Raw genomic sequence first — 19,327 nt, forward strand, 5'->3', positions numbered from 1 at the left:
ATCCCATTTGACACTTTTATGGAAGGACTTTACTGCCTTCAAAGTTACTCAACTAATTACCCATGCCACAAAAGAGAAAAGCCAACTTACCGATGCGACCAAACAAAGCAGTAAAAAATGTTAACAATTGAAACCATTGTATTTCCCCTCACATTGGACCTCCATGCAGGGGAACAAGGTGTAATCACACTTTTTAATCATAAAGTATAGAAACTTTGTTCAGATCCTACTAATTAGTCATTGGATCCTAAGCATTTTCCTCCTATGGAAATGCTCCTATGGACCATTCCCCTCCACATCACTAGCTCTTGTCTCCATTAGTGTTCACAGTTGGCATCAATGTCTTGTAGGTAGTTTACCCAAATTATGGGAAAAGCTTTTTGCACTCATGAGCAATAATTATTGGCCCTTTTTCTATTTTCAAAATTTGAGAGGAAGAGGGAGGCAAAGGGAGAAATTTTTGAAACTAAATCTTCTACTCTACATGAGCCCTAGCTTCTTTATATTCTACAATTGGAAACATTAGAGACAAGTGTGTGATAGGTAGCAATCCAAATGATTGCCCTTTGCTTACAATCAAGTTAGGTGGTTTAGTGTTGCAAGAATGTTTTTGCAAGTTATATGCATATATTGAATCACATAGTCCTACCCTTGTTCTGTAGCAAATCTACAAATCTAAGCTACATTGATCAAGTTAGGTTATTTCATGCAATAGGTATACATACATATTTGGTGACATATTCTAGAACATGATTGCTAGTAGGTTTGAGTTAAGTTTATCAATTCAAGAGCGTTAATTAAAATGGGTCCATAACTCTTCTAGGCCAAGCTTTTAGTTGGCGATTCTAAGTGTATGGTCTCAAGTTACCATCAAAAATATATAGAAGACATGTTTATTCACTTCATCCCATGTGAAACCCTCGTTGATCCCACTAGAACAAATGGATTATGCTTATTTTCTCCTTCTTAGGGCTACCTTATTTTGAGTTCTAGGAGACATATCTTGACATTGAACGATTATACAATAGACAATTCCATGTCAAACGTAAGGTACTCTAGAATTTCTATAATTTTTTAATTTTTTAAAAATACAAATAAAAGAGATAATCTGTGAGTCCAAAAATTTTGGTGTCATTTTCGTCAAAAGGGCGGGTTGTCCTTGCTTGCAAGACACAAGCCTAAATTTTTTCTAGTAGTGAGTATGCACTTGAATCGCAAGCTCAGCACCATCCTGACAAGCTCTATGTTGAAGGGCCAAATGAGTTTTTTTGGAGACATGCCAGATCTAGAGCAACGGATCCCAACAGCAGCTGGATGGGAAAATACCTCCATAGAGGCAGACGCTACACCTCTCATATCGATTGAACTTTGCTCGTTGATAAAAGAAATTTGTTGGACTTGTAAGGAGGCCGCACTTATGAATATAGCTAACCTGGCCTGAGCTGAAGCTTTTTTGCAATGTTGGGCACCCATACGTCATTTAGGGGACTTGATCTTCCGTCATGCCAATCATATCCTCCATTTCATTGCTACAGGTAGGTTCCCTTTTCTTTTTTCTTTCTCCTTACATTGGGTGTAGTCCTTTACACAGTTTGCATTTAGGAATCGTGGGTCCTTTTGATAGTCGAGTAGAGAATCCATTATATCAAAGAGTCTCTTTTGCTTTATCTCACACTCTCAAAATGTGGGAAACAAACACTAGAAAAAATATTGTAGCAGAATTCTTTGCAAACCTTAATGCAAGGTTGCCAAGGCTAACTTGTGGAGCAAGAAATTGCTCTACTCATTGGGGCGAGACTTTTGCAACCTACAGGGCAAAGGCAAGGAGACTTGCACTTCTGCAACCTACTTATTTCTATCGGGGTAGCACTAAGAAAAAAATCTCTCTTAGGCTCTTAACTGAATCTTATCTTAATGTAGCTCCTCTCAAAGTGTCGTAGACTTGAAAGCAGTCCTTAACTATATCTTATCTTAATGTAGCTCCTCTCTAAGTGTCGTAGACTTGAAAGCAGTCCTTGCATAAAAAGGGCCAGCTATTATATTATGCATTGTTGCATGTTATAGGGGCACCTCTATAAAACCTTGCTTCATTGAGGCTTACTTTTTTAGAAAATTAGTGAAGAAGGATTCCATAATTGGTTTGGAAGTCTATGGAGCTGTGGTGAGCATTGTAACTGGCGTTGTTGTGTTGAGGATGATTGTGGTGTTGTGGTGAGCATTTTGCTACAAACACTGAGGGAAGTGATGTCGGTAACTTTTGATTCAAAAGTTTTGACATACTAAACTGGTATAAACGTTGCACAATCAAAAGGTGGATCAAGAGAAACGATGCTTTGACATTGTTTGTATTAAGAGGTGTTCGTGATTAGGAGAGTAAGGTGAAATAAAAGATCAACCCATGTGGATTATGTTAGATGGCAAGGGGTTTTGAAATAACTCACTAGATGTAGCACCCATGGCTTCTAAGCTCGTCGTTCTCACATTTGTCCTTGCCTTTAGCCTCATCTCCTTTGCTTCCACTAATGCCCATTTCAATGACACTACCAACAATGTTGTTAGTGACTCCAAAGAATATGTGATTGATGCTTAACCTATAGTTTTACCTTCTATTCTAAATAATCGGACTCCATGCTGTCATTTGCAGAGTATTGTATAGTACAACATGAGCATTAAGCTAGACTCTTACTAAGATCCTATGATTAAGGTTTATTTAGCCTTCTATCCCCTCTATCCTTTGATGCAACTATTGATAGATAGAATGGAGTAAACTACAATTTGTCTTGCATTATTCATTGATGACTTGTTTATCTCATATGCATGGATCTATTGACACACGAGCTCTAAGATACCTCAAGATATGGTGGTCATAGGACCTCATTCCATTATATTTGGTTTTGTGCTTACATTTTAATGAAGTTTGATCTCATGGAATGTGATATCGTTGAAGATACAAAGCATGGGCTCTTTCAAGAGTCAAGAAGAGAAGCTATAATGTGAGATATCCTCAATTTGAGGATCATCATCAATGCTATCATGTCCAGGGAAACTAGAAGAGGGAAAAAGGGTTTATACTCACATATTGAAAACTTGTTTTAAGGTTAATGTATTTAATCCACAATGTGTGGTTTTGTGGAATACAATCATTGTTTCTATGTACTAGGCTCAAAGCCCAAGCTGTAATGACACCTGGCTAGGCTCCTAGTTTCAAGAGCAAGGTACAACAAGCAGGTCGAGGTGCAAGCTTGAAGCTCTCCATGGCCAAGTCAAAAGCAGATCCGTAGGGCCCTCTAGGGCCATTTCATGCGCAGCAAGGCTAGGGCCAATCGTGCAGAAAAGGAGCATAGAAAAGCCAATGGCCAGACTCAGCATTGGTTGGTTAACCAAGTCAGCCACGTTAGCTCCTTGGCTTCCATGGCTCCTATTTTGGGGCTGTGTGCTGGGACTTATGGCTGACCAGGTTGGTTGACCAGCCAGCTCGTTGGCCCTATAAAGGGTAGGGTGCTGCCCACTACAGCCCCTCCCTTTCCTTGCCTTTTGTTATGCTGTTGCCAGGCCCTTCAAACCTCAATCCATGTGGGGAGCCTAGAGCCTAGCCCCTTTGTCTTCTCGGGATATTGTTGGCCTAGTTTGCTAGCTCTAACCAGCCCTACTAGCTCCCTCTAATGGTCGACTAGGTTCATGCTGCCCCTGCCATGTCTGTGCCATATCTGCCAATGCTATTAGCGTGTAGTCATGTAAAGTTATTTTTAGATGCTGCCCATGTGGCAGCCCCCTCCCTCTAACTTCTCTAGGCATATCCTAATGTAGGTCTCCCTCCCCCACGCTCTCCTCATTTGGGGGATTACAAATGGGGAGATGACATTTCCAACACCCCTGCTCACCGACACATCATGGCCTAATGCCCATACGTCAATGGCATTCGGCTCCCATGATGAAACCCTCTAGTACAAGTCGGTGTCGATTCCAGTTCATGGCTTTTCAGCCAACGGCTCTTACTCCTCCAGGTCCAATCTATTGAAAAGGTAACCTCCCCATTTTTAAGCCCCCATATGAGGAGAACATGGGGGGGGGGGGGTGAAACTAGGGTTTGAGAGACTGACACATAGGCAGGGTATTGAGACTGCCATGTGAGTAGGAATCAAAGAAATAAAAGAGAAACACCTGGAGCTCTAGAGGCTGCCTCAGTTTGGCAAGACTATGCAGGATGGATGGGGAGGGAAACAGCCCCTGTATCTAGGCCTAGCAAGAGGCACCACATGGCTGAGAGGCTCTGGGCAGTAGGTGACAGCATGGCGAGGGCTATGGGCATGGTTTTGGTTTGCAAACAAGCCCTGGAAGCAAGTCATACATAGGCAAATCAGGAGCAGCTACCAGACGGGGCCATTGGGCACCATGGGCCTACAATAGGCTTCGACTGTGACAAGGCAATAGCCCAAAAGGGCCTGGCATAGGCCCTTACATAGGGCTAGTTGGACTAGCCAACCAAGTCCACCAATAAGCCAGTCGGTCTATTAGGGCTGACTGGTCGGTATTTTGACAGCCCCCCGGGGGCAAAACAACCTAGTATTGGCAAGTGTCAGTCATGATTTAGCGAGGATTTAGCACATCACGTCTTTCCCCTGTCCCCCATAAAAGAAACAACTCTTGCAAAGAAGGGCTTGAGATATGTCAATTAAAGGTCAATGCACCTTTTAGAAACTCTGCCCATGGTTTTGCATCCCCACTTTGATCTCAGAAAGTTTGATGAGGCATGTCTATAGGGAGAGGTCCCAATGTCAATATGGAGGATCGACATACATAGCTAACATGAGCTCAATCATTCAATTGAGTCCCTCTATTAGACCATTAAAGTCTAGATCATGGGGGCTTGCAAACTGCTGCTTTTGTTGGACACAATTCCCATCACTTCTATTAGACTGGTCATTAAAGTCTGGATCATGGGGGCTTGGAAATTGTTGCTTATGCATGGGATCCAAGAGATGATTGATTTGTAACTGACCCCAATAAGAAAGCTCATGAAAGATGGATAGCCTCTTCATACCACGAGGAGGTTCCTCTCCATTCGCCCTCCAAGCCTGAATCCAGTCACTTGCCTTCAAATATGGTGGTGGTGGATCAAGCTCACCTCCACACGCAAGATGGTCCAACAGGAGGTATCGAGCATGACCTTCACAAACATTTTTCCTCATATGTTTGGAGTATTGTGCAAGCGGTTTTAAACCTGGTCCACAAACAAGACAAGCATGGTACCCACTTGTAACAAGTCCTGCAAGCGTGCATGAATGTGTTAGTATAAGACATGAATGCGAAAGAGAGTCATAAAAGCATAATCCTATATTATACATGTAAAGACACAACCACGTACCTGCGCACTCTCCATATCCTGGATAGTCATGCATGGTCCACATCAAGATTCCCTTGACCAAAATGTCATTGGTATGTCTAGGAGCTCTAGAAATATTAAAGACCTACACTCCTCTCCATAAGATCTGTAACTCCTCTATCAAAGGTGCCATGTACACATCCATATTTTTGGCCTTCTACTTCCTTGGCACAAGTAGTGCAAGCATGAGGTGTCCCTTCTTTATTGTTAGCCATGGTGGGATATTGTAATTCACCAAGACTATGGGCCATGTCGACCAAGATGTCGAGCGTAACCCAAAAGGGTTCACACCATCCATGGCGAGCCCAAAATGTAAGTTGTGTGGCTCCCTCGCAAAGTTCGGCCACTAATTGTCTATGTGCTTCCAAGCTGCACAATCTGCGGGAATCGTCAATGTGTCATCAGTGGACCGATGAGTGCATGCCAAGTCATCAACTTCGCTATGGTTTTGTATCGGAACATGTGCCATATTCTTGCAATGGTGGGAAAGTGTCTCAAGACCTTTACCGATATTTGCTCACCCTGCAAAATTCATCTCTATATCATTGTTCCCCACACTCCGGACAACTAGCCAAATCTCCATGCTCATGGCGAAAGAGAATACAATCATTACGGCAAGCATGGATGGTATCATAATCCATACCCACTGTTGTTAGCATCTTCTTCGCTTCATCTCTTGACGCGCGCATGGTATTTGGTGTAGGCAACATCTTCTCAAGCAACCTAATGCAATTCAAACATACATTGGCTTCGAATAATGATGATTCTCAAACATACATGATGATTCTCAAAACAAAGAATATGAGTCAAATTAATGCAAGAGCTAACCTCATTAAGGCCGAGACACTTGTATCCGACCACCCATACTTTGCTTGAAAATTCAAGATTGAGAGACAAGCCCATAGTTTAGACATCCTAGCACCCTCATACAAATGTGTTGATTGCAACTCTCGCATATTGACCTCAGACTCGGACATCACGTGTACATGTGATGTAGTGCCCCTAAAAATAGAATCCATCATGTCCACAATACCCTTTTCATTATTTGGCACATCCGGGAGACTATAGTCTTGCTCAAAGTGTGAAGGTATATGCACACCCTCGCCACCCTCCTCATCCTGTCTCAAGATTTTGTGTAAATATAAGATCTTGTCTCAAGGTTTCGTGTCATGTACGTATGCAATATTAATCACGAACTCAAATACATTGACTTACCGATGATCCATCACCACGTGCAACACCAATGGTGGGTACTGGTTCGGGCTCCTCCCCATACATTTATAAGTGGTGCATGACAATACGGCATTAATGTCGTACTTCTTGCTTGCAATGAGTGCAATGACAATACAACCTCTCCGTAAGCCACTCTGCGCTCCCGGGCATTAGCACATCATCTGATGAGCTTCGACTCATCCCTTCCATCTGCACACCTCCAAAATCACAACATGAGCTGCAAGGAAATCCATTAAGATCCAAAAAATAGCCACCCATGAGCTCCTTTCCTCCCTTTTCACGATAAGTGCCCTGAACCATCGCTATATAGCGATGCTTTTAGGATATTAAGTGTCGCTATATAGCGAGACTGACTAGTGTTGCTATATAGTGATGTTGGGGGCTAAAACTTGAAACCCCACACGATGCCGTCTTTCACATCTCTATTGCGGGAAAAGAAAAAATCGATCCTCCCACCTTATATTCGACGACCTCGCTTTCCTCCTCTCTATTCCCCACACTCCCCACCCCTACCCAGCCCCTCCCCCAACACTTGTGGTTCCTCTCCTCCCTTCTCCCTCTCTACTTGTGTGAAAGAAAGTTTTTCATTCGTTTTGTGTGTTGAAGCATGTTTCTCCTTGTATTGCTAAGCCTATGTGCTGATTTTCATGCTTGATTTTCAGAGGTTAAGGACAAAAAACGAGATTTGGTGAAAGAAAGAAGACTCACCTCTTCACTTTTTGGTATTTCTCTTCTTCCTCTTTCTCCTTGTTTGTAGGCTTATGATTTCTCCTTGTTTGTAGGCTCATGCTTGTCTCCTCAATCCATCCCTTTGAAAAGTTGCTTCTCCAAAGTCTTCCTTCCTCTAACTAGTTATCTGAAAAATGGTATGTTTCCTCTCTTTTGTAGGGCCAGTCACGAAACACCGAGCGGAACTTTTCCAGGTAAGAAAGTGCTTCCTCTTTTTTCCTTTTGTTATTTTCATTATTTGCATTAGCCTGTAGCTAGCACCTTAAGCGCTAGCTACAGTGATGGGTGTAGGAACACTCTCTTCCCCTCTCTTCTCTTATTCCCTCTTCTTCCCCTCTTTTCTTCTTTTCCTCCTTCTTTCCCCCCTCTTTCCCTCATATGCTCATGCACAAGCATAAGCATATGCTTTCTCTCTTTTTCTCTTATGCATACGCTTTTCCTTCTCTTATGCTTATGCTCTTTTCCCCTCTTTCAATCTCTTTTCCCCTCTTCCTTCTCTTCTTTTCCCCTCTCTTTTTTCCTCTCTTTTTCTCTTCTTTTCATAAGCATATGCGTTTGCCTATGCTTATGCTTATGCATGAGCATATGCTCATATGCTCATGCATAAGCATGAGCATATGCTTTCTCTCTTTTTCTCTTATGCATACGCTTTTCCTTCTCTTATGCTTATGCTCTTTTCCCCTCTTCTTTTTTTCCTCTTTCAATCTCTTTTCCCCTCTTCTCTTCTTTTTCCCTCTTCCCTCTCTTCTTTTCCCCTCCTACTTCTCTTCTTTTTCCCTCTTCTTTTTCCTCTCTTTCAATCTCTTTTCCCCTCTTCCTTCTCTTCTTTCCCCTCTTCCTTCTCTTCTTTGCCCCTCACCCTTCTCTTCTTTTTCCCTCTCTTATTTCCTCTTTTTTTCTCTTCTTTTGTCTTCTCTCCTTTTCTCTTTTCCCCTCTTCCTTCTCTTCTTTTCCCCTCTCTTTTTTCCTCTCTTTTTTTATTTTCATATCTCCTTTTTCCTTCTCTTTTCGCCTCTCTCTTTCTCTTCTTTCCTCTCTTTTTCTCTTCTTTTCATAAGCATGTACATTTGCCTATGCTTATGCTTATGCATGAGCATATGCTCATATGCTCATGCATAAGCATATGCATATGCTTTCTCTCTTTTTCTCTTATGCATATGCTTTTCCTTCTTGTGGGACCAAATTTCCCATAGAAAAACTTCAAATTGACCAAATCCATAAATCAAGGTAGTCTCATGTCCTCCCAAGGCATTTAGCCTCCCAAAATGTTGGATTTTGCGTTTGACAGCTAAACCAAAATGAAGCCACAATGTGGGTTGCTAGAAATATGGCATATCATGATTTTTCATCAACCGTCCAATTGCCAGGACTTACTGCCTTAGCTCCATCTTTCACAAGTAGATTCTTGGCGGTGGAAGGGAGCATAGTATGATATCTGGATGTTGGAGAGGAGAATGTCAATGGAGCCTTGCTCACTCCATTTCCCCCCCAAATACGCTCCCTTCAAACCTAGCTCTTTGGGTTCCTCTTGCTTCTTGCACTAATCACCTTTTTGAGGTTGATCTCGCCCCTTAGAACCCAAACTTTTAAATGCAAATAGTTCAAGTCATAAATCAAGTCCCCTTGATTGACCATCAAGGTCCTTATGGTTACGTAGAAAGGCATGTAAGAAAAAGAAAAAAAAAGTTACCAATTTATATAAATGCATTCTAACATTAGATTTAACCCTAAACCTTTTGGATTACTATCTAAAAATATAATATAGTGGAATATCTATTTTCTATATAGATATAACACTAACCTTTTGACACCTCATAATCTGTAGCCCTATTCCGTCCATTTGTTTACAACTTCATGAAGCTTCTAATGCCTTGACATGAAGGGTGACTGCAATCATGTCACACACGGTGCAGCATGCAACATTCATGTGCATAGCAATGTCCACCTTTAGTGGGCCTAGATGCTAGCTTTTTATATCTTGCATAAAATTTGGTTCTGATGATTTATAAAAAATTTTGTGATCCCTTGTAGGATCCCTTTAAAGTCTAATTTTCTCAAGCTTGAGGTTTGCTTAAACATTTCATTTAAATGACAACGTTTGTGGATACATCCATGATCTCTCAAACAATGGGATGCCTTAATGTAAAAATTATGACTCAAATGAAAAAGCTTCTAGTGTGTGGGTGCTTTCTACTTTTGAATAAGATCATGATAAAACCTACTCGTAAATACTTTTGATTATTGTAAGAGTATTGTAGCCAGTGTAAATTCCAAAGTTTAAGGATAAGGAGTCCTAAGGGAGGTACACAGGTTCTTTAGAAAACTTCAAGGATTAGAAATGTTTAGAAATACAAGTTGACATAGGAAATCCTAAATTTCAAACAGCATTTAAATGCTAAGTTAAACGAGTCCATTTACATAGTACAAATGGACTCCAAGCACATCCTCAAAACATTAAAAAATAAAAGCCAATGATGTTCATCCCAATCAGAGATCAATGTATGCAAGAAAGCATAGCATCCAGGTGGTACAAGGCCTGTAGATAAATAGTTAGAGAGAGAGAGAGAGAGAGAGAGAATCATTCTAAAATTTAAGAAAATGCAAGAAGAGTGCCTACTCATTGCAAAAGCAAAATGCAAATAATAGCGTTCCAAAATGTCCCATGACATAAACCACTCTACCCAAATGTCCATGTTGCATGTTGGGAGCTTCTAGAACTATTTTAATATAAAATTGTAGGTTAAAATATAAAATTGTAGGTTAACTTTTAGGTCTTAATTTACTTATGTATATAAAAATATGTAAGTAATGGAATTAATAAAGACCCATCTGTTGAACTCACGTGATATGGTTACATATGTAGGTGAGTGATTCCCCCGAGTATGGACGTAAGTTACACGATAATTTTGATAAGTAATGAGTAATCGCAAATTGAAAATGCAACACTCAAGTCAATTGTGTAGTTCACACTCACACAAGCTCGGCTTCGTCTATGGCTAGACACTCTCTCTTCTAGAATTCACTTTTGCGGAGCCCTTTTGTACATGTGACAATTTAAACTTTCAAGGATTCACATCCAACACGTGGCTCTTCACCTTCATTGGAAAAGGCAATTTTAACATTTCAGCAAGAGCTCTTGAGATTTGGCTAATAATTCGAGAAATTACGTGGGAAAGTTCACACAGTATGTGCTCTTTTCTAGAAATTTTATAATCAAAGGAATAGATCTCTGATTCTATAGTCTTTAACGGATTACATAAGATTGGAAGCTCCTACAATTGCTATTGTGGCATCCAAATGTAATCCTTTAGGACAAATACAATCACCAGCCAAAGTTTTGTGATGGTTTTCGAGCATGATCTCCAACATTTGGAACCCTGCTCTCTGATAGTAGTTCTTCGTAATCATGAGGCTCTCAATTCATCACCAAGCAATTAGGGTGTTGCAAGGCATTTCTGGATGCATTTCTAGCCTCCAAGTTTTGGATGTAACATATTTGATAAGTTACAACCCAATGTGCACTATGGAAGTATAGGTATAGTGGAAGAACCCTACCCATAGTCCGCATCGCATTAATCATACTCTTGGTGGATGCATTTTCCACCACCTTCTCATCAGGTCTCTCGGGGTGTTCACATCACGGGGGGCTCCCTTTTGATTGAGCTGCTGCTCATACGTCGCGGGAGGCAACATCACGGGCATCTCCCTTCTGCGAGGAAGTGAGAACAGCAGGGTGATATGAATGTCGCCAATTTTCCGCCCAGATTAGCTTATTAATTTTGTTGTAAACATGATGTCCTACATTGAGGGGCAGGGATTTTTTCATAAAGGTTTCTCCGCATCTTCTCAATCAGCTGCACTCAGTGACTACGAGCGAAGTCGGATGCAGCTTCACTTAGTGACTACGAGCGTAACATGTGGAGATGAAAGTAGAATGAGTACTTCTTTGGATAACGAAGGTAAAAGGGATTACTGCGAAGTTTTAAACGGTGCTCCAGGGCGCATACTGCGTGCCTGACCCAGAGGCTGAATGCTTTACGTGAGGCATCTTTACTGACAGATTTCGTAAGACCCAGGAGTGACTCGGAGCCTTGGCTACGACGAATCCCAGGCATATTTGGAGCTTCGATCTATTGTGCTTTACAGTCGTCCATGCGTGATATACCCGTCAAAAAGCAACACGAAACTGTTGCCTACGGTTCGATTATGTGTTGCTAATTACAAATGTGGCCATGACAGAAGCATGAGCAGTAGAACAGATTTCGCCATTGCGCAAGGAACCCAGATTGAGACCCCAGATTGTCTACGTATACATTCTGATTATTCTGTGTTTATATTTTGCTGTCTTGATCTGGTGCCGTGACCCACTCGCAATAACAAATCCCACTTTTTATCCCAGCCATACCTTCAGAATCTACTGCCTGTGTTTTCTTATCCTATCATGATATTCAAAGGAGCTTCAAAATGGAGGAGATGAGACAGCGGCTAACATTTGCCATGCTGTATGAATACGTCACCCAATGCGTAGTGTTGTACAGAGTCAGGCCAAAGGCGCTTCTAGGAAATACTGTTTTCTTGATCTGTGAGCAGCCTCTAAAGGCTTACGGATGTTCAGACTTGTGCCCTCGAAGATAGACATTGTTCTATCCGTGATGTTGATGTATATGTTGATCGGTCTATGATTAGTTGAATCCTTTCGGGTTTGTTTCTCTGGGGGATTTCGAAGCGGATTATACTCACAGTGACTTGGAGCATGATTTATAAGGAAGCCGTGTAAGAGCTCTGCTCATAAAGATACGGCCGAAGGTTTTGAGAAGACGAGTAGTTTACAGAAGCAAGGTGATTTAGAAGCAGGGCGACATAGAAGGAAGGTTTTCATTCCCCTATATCCTGATCTGGTCTCGAGTTCCAATCAAGCGAGTTGGCTTGTACGTGATAAAGAAGGAGCAGAAAAGAGCCTTTCGTGGTTGTCTAAGACAACAGAACCTATTTGTAGGAACTGAGTCACCAAAGCGAGATATCTCTCCTTCTGGATACTGTATTAATGACTACTACATAGTACGGTAGAGTTACTAGTACAACGTAAACTCGGTGGTGGTTCTAAATACCTTTCTTCTACTATCACTCCTTTGCTCCCTAAAAAAAAAGAAAACTCTTAGTAGACTCTTAATGATCATGGAATACTCGTGATGTTTCAAAGTAACGGATATGTCGTTAATTTATCCTTTATCTATAATAGACTAATCTCATTGGATAATGACTTATGAATATTGTGGGGAAATTTCTATGTAATTTCATTATATTTCTTTACATTTAAGATGTTCTTGGCTTATTTGCATTTTATGAGCATTTCTTTAGCTCATAATAGAATAGGAATTGCCAAGAATGTTTTTTACATTGTGTTTCATTTCTTAATAACTTCTCTAATTGTGATTGAAGAGAAAATTACAATTGGAGTCTTCTTATATCTTATTATATATCTTTTATAGGTGGAAAGTTTTTTTATCTTATCTAATTTGACGATTCCTCTTGGCTTCATAGCACTTGGGGACTGAAAATATTTTTCAAGATATTATTGTGAGCCCTTGTAAGAGTTTGTATGAAGGTTGGAGAAAGGGTATATTCCCTTTGGATTTTGGATTATTATCGAGATCTTTTCTTTTAACAAAGGAAAGTAAATTATTGGGACATTTAATTATCAGTTGGGATTTTCAGTCATAACTCCCATTAGTTAGTTTAGCATAAAAAATGTGGGATGCGGAGAAATTACAAATGCCATGGATATTTATACTATTTATACTACCCATAGAGATTGCACTATGGAGATACGTTTAGTAGATACTTCTACAATAGAGAGTGTCTTCACTACTACGCACGACGCACGGGCCTTGCTCCGACGATTAAGCATCGATGTTTAGCGCACACAGTGCGCTAATTGTTGGTACATACAGTGGGATTTATAAGGTTGATATATACCGACCAATGACAAAGTGTTAATGGACGGTATACATACCAGGGATTTGAAAAGTACATTTTAAAAAATAAAAATACATACTTTTCGATTAAAGATTGTGGCCTAATGCCCTAAACACAAAAAATTGCGGTTCTTTACACTGGCTATCGACTGGCGGGAGCATACCGCATGGTTTATAATCTTACCGCACAGTATCGTGATCTGACTACCGCACAGTATCGTGCCATACCAAGTGATATCATTTACCCTACACGGTCCTGCATCTACATGGCGCAATTATTTTTAGGATGCCACATAACACCTCACGGTAACCTACGTATACCGCATGGTAGATATCATACCGGCATGTGTGACACCGTGGATCGTTCGATTCAGAAGGATACACCATCCTGAATGTTGGCATACCACATAGTGCAGGACGGTGGTACCGTGCGGTGTAGCGGCAAAATCCTATAAAAGGACCCCGCTCCTACCACAACCATCATGCCAAAACCTATCGCTTTTTGCTGCACTCTCTCCTTAGTGTTTCTATGGTGTTTCTATGGCCTTTAGTGTCAGTCAGTCGGGCCAGGTGATGACCCGCCTCGGCCGGTCGGATTCACCTCACCTGGTTGACTGTCAGTCGGCTGTTTGAGAGAGAGAGAGAGAGAGAGAGAGAGAGAGAGAGAGAGAGACGGGGGGGAGGGAGGGAGATTAAAAGAGAGAGAGGAAAAAGAGGGAGAGTAAAAGAGAGAGAGGGAAATAGAGAGAGGGAGAGATGCCTGTTTATGTTTCAGTTAGGCCAAGAGATGATCCGCTTCGGTTGATCGGATTCGCCTTGCCTTGATTGATGTGTGTAAATTGTAAGAGTAAAGATCAAAGCTGGGTGATGAATCGCATTTGCCAGTCGGTTCCCCCACTTCGATCTTCTTATATATCATATCTATCTATGTACATAGATGTCAGTAGGGCCGGGTTTTATTTGGATGATGGCCCGCTTTTTCGGTCATTTCCTCTCGATAAAACTCTTCCCAACTAGATGTGTGATTGGCAAAGTTGATTTGGATGATCTTGGTTATGTGATGCTGTTATATGTTTCTTGTTCTTGCCTCCACTAGCTGATAGATTGACACTTGATAGTGACTTTACGAAATTCACTATATAATAGTACATCATGTAGTGATTGCTATAGTAGTGGATTATGTCGTGAGATCACAAATTACTTGAAGTAATATACCATTACCTTGAAAAGTTAGTAGTTTATTCTAAGGATCGGAAGTTACTTAGAAACATTAATGATGTTGCATGTTACACATTGCTTTTGAGTGGTTTAGTTTACACCAGCATTGCAAATTTGCATGTGCATTTCAAATGTTGTTTATTTTGAAGTTTGAGTGCTTACAAAACAATTGTTGCATGAACTAGATCACTACACTGTCTACACACCCATCTTTGATGGCAACACAAGAGCAATCGAAGACTAAGATTCAAATGCTTGTCCATAAGACAACTATCGAACACTTGATAGGATTGAGTGACAAAGAAATTCGTGCCCATGCAAGCTCAAAATTTCTACGCAATCAAATGATATCCTGAACATTTGACCTTATGTACATGAGCTGGCCCAGAATGGCACGGTTAGATGTTAAAGTGATACTTGATCAATTTATCCCTCGAGTGTTTGGAGATCCAGTAGGACAATGGGAATTATATGCAAAGGTGAGCAATGTAGCCTTGCCTTTCAATGGAGAGGACAAGCTTGCACTCTAGATGACTGAATGGAAGACATCGCGGATTTCTAATCGTAGAAAAAACATGAAGGAGAAAGGGTCCATTGGAAAGGCAACAGTTAGTGCCCTGGTCCACATGACTAAGATGGCTAGTGGTCTAGAAGAAAATGCTGATCTAGCCCAAGCTGAGGGGAGAGCACAGATAGAACTATGTAGTGCATTTGCCGACATGTGCTCCCACACAGTACACTTTTCATTGCAAGCGTTGACCTTGCACGAATCGGTGGGCAAGGGAGGAGAAGGAAAGGTATTCAGTCCATACAGGTGCAGGGTGTCCCAGGTCTTAGGCCAACATTGTGGTATGCTGGCAAGAAGAATAATAGAGATGATGCCCATGCTCATCTGGCACTAAAGAATGAGCTAGCAATGAGAGTTGTCCATAGAGCTGTCTTTCGAGTATTGGGGTACTCACACACCCAAGAGATCTGGGTCTTCACTCTGTTTTTCAATAGTGGAAGTGTGCATGATATGCTAATGTGTCCACAGCGTTGCAGGACATATGTGAGATGGGTTAAGACCACACATCCAAAAGAAGAACCTCGCTTTGAATGGAACTCTCCACTGGCTTAAAATGTAAACTTTGCCCAAAATATACAACTACTATTGTGTACAATGTGCACTTTTATAATATGATGACAAGCCATTATTATGTTTGTTGATGTGAAAATTGGCATGTTTGGTGACTTGTAAATTGTCGTGTTTGGTGAAATAAAAATTATCATAGATTAGCCATCATTGAAATTATAAATATTTCACAAACACTTTGATGGGGTTTATGATCCCTTTGCAAAGTGTGCTTGGAAAGATTTATAATTTCATCAAGGGCTAGTCTTGCATCGCTCCAACCACCATCAGCACCATCTTTGCATATCAAATAAATTACATTTTAAAAGGTTGCATCGTGAAAGAATTGCATTTAAAGTGGATTGCATTATAATTGCATTTAAAAGGCTCTCATTTTAAAAGAATTGCATTTCATAAGGATTGCATGTTAAAAGAATTGCATTTAAAAGGCTCTCGAATTAAAAGAATTGCATTTTAGAAGGATTGTAACATTTATCCGACACAACCATATATAACACCAATGTCTCTTCTTTCAAGTCACAAGAATTTGGTTTAGGGTGTGTTAGTATAGGTGCATCATGCAAGGGACCTGGAAGATCTATGTCTACCCACTTTGGCATATCACCATCACTCTATACCCCTTTCACATCATCCAACACTCTACCATTTGCATAGAGGTAAACTAGCTTCTCCGATCTTTCTGATGTCAAGCGGTTCCTTATGACAGAATGCACAAACTTTAAATTACTCCAATTCCGTTCGCTAGAGGAGTTGCTACAAGGTTGCGACAACAACTTCATGGCCAAGGCTTGCAAATGAGGCATGGATGCTCCACACTCTTCCCACCATCTCCATGCTGGCATATCTTTCGCTAATTCTTTGATTCTTGGATAGGCAAACAACCTTCTCTATTTTGGAAAGTTAAAAGTTCCCTAACAGCAGAGGCATATTCTGTCCTATCCTCAAAGAAATATCCAAGAAGATCATGTCACGAGTGCATTATCTGTACATCCGTCTCTGTGCAACAATCCCACCATTGTGGATAGATCTAATATATGGGCATCATAGTGCAAAGAGTTGTGAGCTTGATTCCATCATTTTTGCACCATCTTTTGCAACGTGGCTCGTTTAGTTATGCTATATCCACCTTCTCCCAGCCTTGTATCTTCTTTCAAAACATCCCTCTCAGTAGTCCACCATGCCATATACGTACTTCCCATGCTTGGCCCTTTCACATCCAACCTATGGATTGCAAACCAAATTGGCTTCATAGCTTCCACTGCATCAGATACCCTCTTCCAAAACTCCGGATTATTAACCAACGTCTTTAGGTCTCCATATTCATTATGAGAGTTGTTTGAGCAAGCCTTGGCTATTTACTCTACGGCTTCTATGCTAAATAGCATCTCGGTTACAAGGGCCTGCTACTTTAACAACCGCTCCATCATTATATAGTTTGTGCCCAAATGCATTTCACTTGGCTTTAGAAGCTCTAGCAAGTGATTCATAGGCTGATGATTCTTGAATATGCCTAGTAATCGCTCATGGTTAAGAAAGTACAACACGACCTTTCGAGCCTCATCCACGACAACTTTGAAGAAGTCCGACTCAGGTGTTTTGTACCAATCCTCCAAGACTAGGTTCAGATAGTGGCATGAGCATGACGATGCCCAAATACATTGATATCTACGATTTATAATTTTCCCAACCTTTCAACAATTCTTAGCATTATCATAATCAATTGAATAATATTGTCAGGATCGATATCTTTAATACATCTACTTAACTGCTCTGCAATGAATTCTCCCATCTTAGCCTCACCGCTTGTATCAATCAATTGTCACAAAGCCTCCCCTTTAAACGTCATAACCATGACATTAATCAAGGGATGCTTGCTAACATTCTTTCATCCATCTGATATGATGGTGCAAAAAATTTTCTCAATGTTGTCATAAACCACTTGCTGCATCTCCTCTTTCATCCTACTATAGTATGCATCCAACATGCTCTTACGGACGGAATCATAACCAGGCATTGTGAAACCCAAGCCAGCTTTAGCGACAGAGGCAATGTATTTTTTCCAATGTGGTCTTTGCATCATGCTCAATGGATATCCCATGTGACAAATAGCTTCAAACACATCTTGTTGCACCTCCTCGATATGTTGTGCTTTGAAGGAAGCTTCCAAGGATTGTTGCTGCACATATACATGAGCATTCGAACAAGGCACATTACTGCATTGTTCTCTTTCCATATGCATGTTCGAGCAACTTGTCGATTGTGCAAGGGATCCCGTGCCACTACTATGTGTGGTTGCACTTTGCGACCAAACAACTTTCCAGAGTCACCGATTGCTTGCTCGGGATTTCAAGACCCATGGTTCTTTCTTCAATTACAAGTTGAGACTGGTCACATGCGACTATTTCATCCACAATCATGTCTGTGCTTGTGGTTATTATCTACCTAGGGACCTAGGTGTGGGATGGTAAATTGCCTTTTCCCACATCTCGCTCTTTCTCGAGTAAGCATCTACCTGCACTATGATATTTTGCGACATCATGCTCTTTATGCGAAAGTTGATATTTCACACACACTAGTGCAGTAGCTAGCACTGCTTACATGCACGTGGTGGCTTTTTCTCTCACACCTTCTATGTTTCAATCTCAACCATTCGTTATTCAAAAGATTTAAATGCATTTGTCCATGCTACAAGCATTCTAAAATATTTGGACTCAAATAAATACGTAAGAAACTAGCAATTGATTGATTAAGAAAATCCATGGTCCAAATCAATGTCAAATTGGACATTAGAATAGTTCCACATTGTAAATGTTCACTCATTTAAATCTTCAGCTTGTACACAGGTGACTCTACTTTTTGCATAATTAATTCCTTGCACGATGCCAGCAATGGATTCGAGACTTGGTCCCTCACATCTCTTTATTAGTTTTTCTTCATCGTTCGCCAATCAAATGTTTTCTTATTCTCATGGCCGATCCTATAAAGACTTGGTTGCAAAATTTGCACCTCCACTTTGGATGCCCAAACATTGTATAAAATCCTATGGTTTTGCAACACTTTGGCCTCTTCCTTGCATCTCCATTGGCGGTTGATGCTGTCCTACCCTATCTTCTCTGTCCACCATGATTGTTGTACATGTAAAAGAGAGAAACCATCTCAGTTCATTAATATGGTTTCAACAACTTAATACAATGTCACTAACATGTCATCGGAAACAAATGTAAATTTGCTAGACCTCAAGAGAGAGCAACCATGCAATTGTCTTGCCCCCTCCCAACATAAATGGATGGTTATAGACATGGTAATCTGCCTGTAGAAATAGGTGTGAGATGGCGAGTTACCTTTTCCCAAGTCTCTCTCTTTCTCGAGTAAGCATTTATATGCACTATGATCATTCGCAACATCATGCTCTGCATGCAAATGCTCAGGGGGTTCACCTCCCAACATTTTAGTGTACCATGTGCATTCAAAAGAAGGGGTATTTTAATTCCACTTTTGGAAAAAATTTAACAAGTTTACAATAACAGTAGGGGATTTTTATTCAACTTTAGAAAAAAATCAGTTAGTTCATAAGTAAAGAGGGGTGGTTTTATTGGGAGGAAACTTTTCTTTGAGGGGTTTTTTAAATACTCCTTAAACACATGTGATACCTAG

The sequence above is a fragment of the Dipteris shenzhenensis genome, chromosome 26 (genome assembly GCF_047967505.1).
Source record: "Dipteris shenzhenensis isolate YYH24624 ecotype China chromosome 26, Dip_SZ_1.0, whole genome shotgun sequence".
Lineage (NCBI taxonomy): Eukaryota > Viridiplantae > Streptophyta > Polypodiopsida > Gleicheniales > Dipteridaceae > Dipteris > Dipteris shenzhenensis.